The sequence below is a fragment of the Silene latifolia genome, chromosome 6 (assembly GCF_048544455.1).
Source record: "Silene latifolia isolate original U9 population chromosome 6, ASM4854445v1, whole genome shotgun sequence".
NCBI lineage: Eukaryota > Viridiplantae > Streptophyta > Magnoliopsida > Caryophyllales > Caryophyllaceae > Silene > Silene latifolia.
Genome location: NC_133531.1, coordinates 40,289,645 through 40,296,537, shown reverse-complemented (window position 1 = coordinate 40,296,537; position 6,893 = coordinate 40,289,645).

Sequence of the window (6,893 nt, the reverse complement as noted above, 5' to 3'; positions counted from 1 at the left end):
ATCTTGTTGAAAGGATAAGAGAAACATGCTAGGTTTTCAATCAAGCATTTCATCAAACATGATATATGCATAAGTTGAAGAACAATAAGCAAGCATTCATATGAACTCATTAAGTATAAATCTATCCCATGATTAACTCCCCTAATCCCCCACTAATCCTAGTTAAGTAACTACTCACTTATTATCATGGAAAACATGCTATCAATGGTGTCAATCATCACAACAAGTATAAACATGATAAAAGAGTGAAGAAATAAGCAATAAAGAGTAAAGAGTAAAGAGATTATACCAATATTAAGATGGACAAATGGAAATGAAAGAATAATAGAAGATAACTTGATTAATTCATGAAGAGTTGTCAAATCTCCAAATAATAACCGAATAATCTTCAATAACCCAATAATAAAGTTGAATAATAAATAAGGAAAGATTAATATGTAATTTTGTGGAATGATTGAGATTAATCTATTCTAATCTACTCCTAATCTAATCTAAGAATGCTTAATCTAAACTAAGGAAGCTTTTTATCAAAGAGAAAATCGGTCTAAGTTAAGAGGACTCCCCCCCCCCCCCCTTGATTATTATAAATGGAGTATATATAGTGGTACATCCTTAGGTTAAGCAAGGGTAGATTAGTAAATAAAAATGCTTAAGTGTTGAATAGAGCTTTGCAAGTCCCGAGGGACATGCGCGGATCATGTAACAACTCCCAAGGAAATCCGCATGTCCAGGCCCGAAGCATGCATGCTCGGTCCTGTAAGGGGATCCGCTCGGGCTGGCATCGGGACGCTCGGATCCTGGGCTGAGATGCTCGTCCTGAGCTCGGGATGCTCGGATCCTGGGACAGAGTTCCTTCTCCTTTCTTTTAAGCCTATGATCCTTCTATATACTCTTTATTCCTACATCCTTGGTCATCATTCTTGCCTCCTCTTCATACTATTCCATCCAAGATCATCAACAAGCTTCTGAATATGCACGAGAGACGGGGATTCCGCCTCATTATCGTTTTTCCTACAAGACATATAAAATGCAATAAGAAAGCAAAATAGGAAGGAATTGACGGATAAAATGGCCATGAAATTCTATATTAGTATGAAAAATATGTTCAATTAGCGGACTAAATGTGCATAATTAAGAGTCACATCAAAACTACTATTTGGTGATGTGCGTAGAAGTAAAGAAGGTAGGCGAGCAAAATAAAAGCTTCAAATTACTAGTTCCTACTTTAAAGAGCTATATCTCGAGTTCTGCAATAGATATTCAAGTGATTCTAATTAGAGATGAAATATAATATTATTAGCTTTCCAACGCCGCAAACATCGCTTGTCTCTGACAAGTAATGAAGAAATGGCGGCCGTTTGAAGTTCAGTGCACGAAGCAGGAATTACGAGCTGAAACCACTCGATCGAGTACTTTATGTGTTCGATCGAGTACTTTAAATCTCTCGATCGACTACCTTGATTCTTACTATACTCGATCGAGTGCTTTAGTGTTCGATCGAGAGCTTTTGGGGAAAAAAATACTCGATCGACCAACTTTATGTTGCTCGGTCGAGCAAAACCTAATCGGACGCGCAAGATTTATGTCGAGACTTATTATAATTAGCTATTTTATATTATTAGATAATAAAATCTCTTACTATATAAGAGAAAAACATTCATTAGGTTAAGGGTTCGGAACTTTTCACTGCTTGAACCTCTACTATGTTGGAATTTGTGTCCTCCGACAATAATGCGATCACGACTGTTGATAATGATGATCACATGTTTAAGTCTCGTTTTAAAGAATACAATTGGGAAGTAATTTTTACTGTCAACTGGTCAACATATATCGGTAATGATTGGCTGACTAGAGTTTGACATTACTGTCGTATGACGGTGGTGATCAGTTGATCCCCTTGGTCATACCTATAGGGCAACACTCTTAATTGATCATTTAATTAATCGTATAATGTTACGAGTTAATTAAATTACTTGATAATTGACGGACGATTTTGGAAGTAGTATTTACGTATTTCATTAAAATGTGATTAAATGAGATACGGTCTGAGTAATTGAATCGTATCATTACTCGGATGAAATAATTGTTTAAAGTAACAATTGAATTGAATAAATTATTATAAATACAATCTGTTGTGATTTATAAGTGGTAAAATATTTTGGTACTAGTAATTATGAAATTACTAAGTCGATTTTTGTATGTGACGTATTTTTTATTAATACGTTGATTTTTAATATGTTAAAAATACATAAAAAATTTATGTTACATATGACATGTGACATAAGACAAATTGACAAAAATAAAATGGATCCCATATTATCCAATGTGCCGAAAATGGGAGGTGGTTTAAACAAATATTGTGTTTGTTTAATTAGTGGTAAACATAATGCTTGTTTGCTTTACTAGCCATGCAACCCTATTGTTTATTGTGAAGAACAATCTATGCATGCATTGGCTCCCCTTTGGCCTCTCTCCCACCCGGTTTTATGAAGAGGAAAACCACTTGGTTTTTCCTCTTAATTTTACCTAATATACAATAATGTAATTGTATTATTCATTCATACTTCACTCATCTAAAATAAGAGTTTTTAGAGAGATAAAAAGCTCCCATTCTTCCTCCTCCAAAAACCGAAATATTAAGTGTTATATATAATATTTTGGGTCATTTTATACAAGATTAATATTGTACTAGTTCATATAATATTAATTTTAATTAAGAGCAAGCCTTGGGTATAAAGCTTTGGGAGAGATCCTACACTTGGATCTTAGTTCTTCCATTAAAGGAAAGCACAAGAACAAGAGAGAAAGGTGATCTCTCTTGTGCCCTATTAACCGAAATCATAATGTAAGAATAATGTTTCTTTCTTATTTTGTTTTATTGTTTGCATGCATAAGATCCATCTTTAATTTTATGACAAATTAAATTACAACATATATGAATATGTAAGTACATAAATCTACTTTTCCTTCAATTGGTATCAGAGCCATGGTTGTTTGCATGCAAATCGGTTAAAAGTTTTTCCGAGTTATAAAGATTAACATATAAAACTTGTAAATTTTGTGTTATTATGATATATCATGAAATTAATTCATGCATGTTAAAATTTCTGGTCCTAAAATGTTTTAGGATATTTTGGTTATATTTACGGATTTTTATTGTTCATTTTATACAATAATGACATTTAAATATGATTTTATGAGTAAAAATGTCATTTTCGGTCGAAAATTAGCTATACTTCGAATTTTCCAGTGATTTTTGGATATGTTGTCACATATATTATTTTGAGATAACCTGTAAATTTTCATAATTTTTGGACTTGTTATGCTCGAAAAATGGATTTTTCATTATTAAATTCGGATTTTGGTGAAAAATAGGTTAATATGATTTAAATTTCGAATCTGGTCATAGAAATTTAATATCTTGTCACATGCAATTTTACAAGATGTGTGTAAAATAATGGGCTATATTGAAGTCGTTTTGCATGATTTATGGATTTTTGAAGAAAAATAGCATAAATAGTGACATTATTAGTGAAAAATTAATAAAACATAATCTATGACTAAGGAAAAACGTCAAATGTTGCATTTTATTATCTTTTTCAGATCTAAAATTTAAAAGTTAATGAATATAAGTTTTCCATGTTTTTATGATTATTTTAGTTAAAACCGATAAACCGCAACATTGTTTTTCCGGAAACTTTCGAAATTTTTAACCTAAGTTTTTTTTTGAACATTATGAGTGTCATGGTATTTTTCCAGAATGTTCATGAGTTTAAATTTCAAATTTTGAATTTATTTGAAATTTTGTGATTTATTTGTGGTTTATAGCTTATTTTTGTTATTTTTAGTCCATTAATGAACAATTTTATGAAATATGAGTTAATAATGGTCAAATTATTAGTGAAGACTAAATTTTGAGTCCTAAGAGGTTAGGGTAATTAACTTATGCATAAATATGAATTTATGTAATTTTTGCGATTATAAAATGTTGAAATCACGCAAATCCGTAAAAATCAAGTAATATACGATATTGGCTAATTATAGGCGATTTAGCATAAAATTGAGCATGTTCATACATATTATAATGCTGCATTTTCTTTATGATTGTCATAATTTTAATTTATGTAATTTTTGAATTATGTAATTTTACTTAGTATGGCCTTAGATTTTAATTGGTATTTCCCGAAATGTATGGGAATATCGATTCGGTTGTAATTTATTGTGATCTCGTATCACCGTTTTGTAATTTAATAGATTTATTTTACTTTATTTACAAATGTATAATAGGAAATTATGTAATTTATTATGTAATTTTATTCATTCCGGAGTTTCTAAAGACGGATTTCTTCAAGAATGGCGATACATAAAGACGGTGTTACCTCGAGATGCGTGCCACAACCGAAGTTCTAGGGACCAATGGAGTTCGTTTCCGAATATGTAATAGTTAAATAGTTTTTCTATTTTAGGAAAGGCCATACTAGGATTTATTTATTTATTTTTATGCTTGCATTTTATTTTATGTCACATGCATCGCTAAATCACCATAACTAAAACATGCATCCTTATTTTATCGAGTTTATCGACTGTGTCAATTAAAATTATCGTAGTTCACCGCTTTAGTTCACTTAAAACGTGATAGATAATAAATTGACATGACCTCTCGCTAAAATAATTAATTGAGACATAGCCTTACCAAATAGTAGAAACCATGAAAACCTATTTCGCGAGGGAGTGCGCTCGACCCCACCGGGGTACAAACCTTGTTACGTAGGGGAAGTGGGTGATAAATGTCTATCCACCGAATTCATGTTGATAAGGGATGTATCGGCCACACCGTGCCCAAGTTAATGTGGGTTTGGATCATGGACACATTTATTCGAAATTTGGATTGAACTCAACAAAAGTTTTTGATAAGGGATGTATCGGCCCCACCGTGCCCTTGTCGAATGTGTTTTGGGCTAAAGATAATTTTTAATGTAATATTATCGACCAAGAGTTCTAAAATAGAATCGATTAAACGTTAATCCACCAAGTTATATTGATAAAGGATGAATCGGCCCCACCGTGCCTAAGTCGATATGAATTTGGGTCTTGGAATCATTTATCTAGTTGGGTAGAGGTCACTAAAAAAATGCATAAAACTTGTTTAAATCATACATTTTTACGAGTATTATTATTAAAACGACATTTGTTTTACTCCTTATATTTTGTTTTGTAGAACACTTCTTTTTCCTCATAACAAATGGCAACACCAACACCAAACGCCACACCTCTCGCTAATACTTCATGGCTCCGATCCTTCATGGATCGATGTAAACTTGAAAAGAATGGGTCAAATTTCTCCGATTGGGATGCCCAACTCAAATTGGCCGCCCAAGGTGACGACAAGTTTCGTTACCTTACCGAGGCATCTCCACCCGAACCTACTACTAGGTCGACCGCCGCCACTAGGGAAGCATATGAGGCTTACCAAAAGGAGTCCGCCGCAATGAAAAATGTCTTGATATTTGCGATGGAGGCGGACCTCCAAAGGAGAGCCTTTAAAATGGGCAATGCTAATGAGATTTACTACAAGCTTGTGACAATGTTTTCACAAACTCCGTGGATCGTCCAATATGAGGCGGCGGCGACATTCTTTGATCTCGACTTCAAAGAGGGCCAAAAGGTTAGCCCTCATGTGCTCAAACTTATGGAGCTTGTCGAGACCTTGAAAATTCAAAAGGTTGAAATCCCCAAAGAACTCATTGTAGATAGGATTCTACACTCCTTGTCCAAAGTGAAAGCGTATGTTCAATTCCGGGTGAATTTTAACATGCAAGACAAGGATGTGTCTCTTGAAGAATTGCACAAGTTACTTGTGCAAGCCGAAAGGGACATGTGGTTGAATGTGAACCCACCCAAGGACGTGCTTAACATAAGCACAAAGAGTAAAGGGAAATTCAAGAAGAATGGGAGGAAGGGTAAAAAGCAAGCTCCCACATTCATCAAAGCTAAGGCTTGTGAAGCTAGCACTTCAAAAATCAAGAAGGGTCCTCTAGATAAATGCCATTATTGTAATGGTATGGGACATTGGAAAAGAAATTGTTCCAAATACCTTGGTGATATTAAGGCTGGAAAGATCACTCCAGTAGGTAAATGACTATCCTTCTTTTATGTTTCTAATTCAACTATGGTATTATGATGCAAAGTTGTGATAATGTATCTCCCTTTTTATTGTAAATAGGGCCTCCACCAAGCAAAGACAAAGGAAAGGAAAAGCAAGCATGAGAAACCATCAAAAAGCTAGGGATAGCTTTTATGGAGCTTTGCTTTTCATTGTCTTATTTTAAATTATGTTTTGGATTTTAGAACCTTAAGTTTCCGTGTTCGACATGGAAAGGTATTTTGGATAATGGGTTGTATTTTGGATAATGTTGACTTGGTTTGCAACCCAAGTCACCCGTTTTATCATTTTATCCTTTTGTTCTAAAATTCATGTTAAAATGCTTGTTCTTAGAAACATATAACTTAAAGTGATCTAATAGACAAATATAATGACGGGTTTCATTATATGTCCACATGCTTAAGGCTTGTGTATGATCATTTATAAAGCGATTTTGAGTCTATGAACTCTCTTAAAGGAATGTCAATCACCAAGTACACATACGAAATCAATAACTATTAGTCTATCTATGAGATAGTTCTCCTATAACTTCAACATCATTATTTGTGTCTCATATGCTATCTTTGAATCTATAGTGTATTTATTCTAAAGATAGAGTGGGAGAAAAATGAGGACACAACAACACACAAGGCATGATAAAATTGTGTACTTGTGTAAATGAAGATCTACGCAAGAGAGAATGATTTGAATGAAGGTATATCTATTTATATAGTATACCCTATAGATGAGA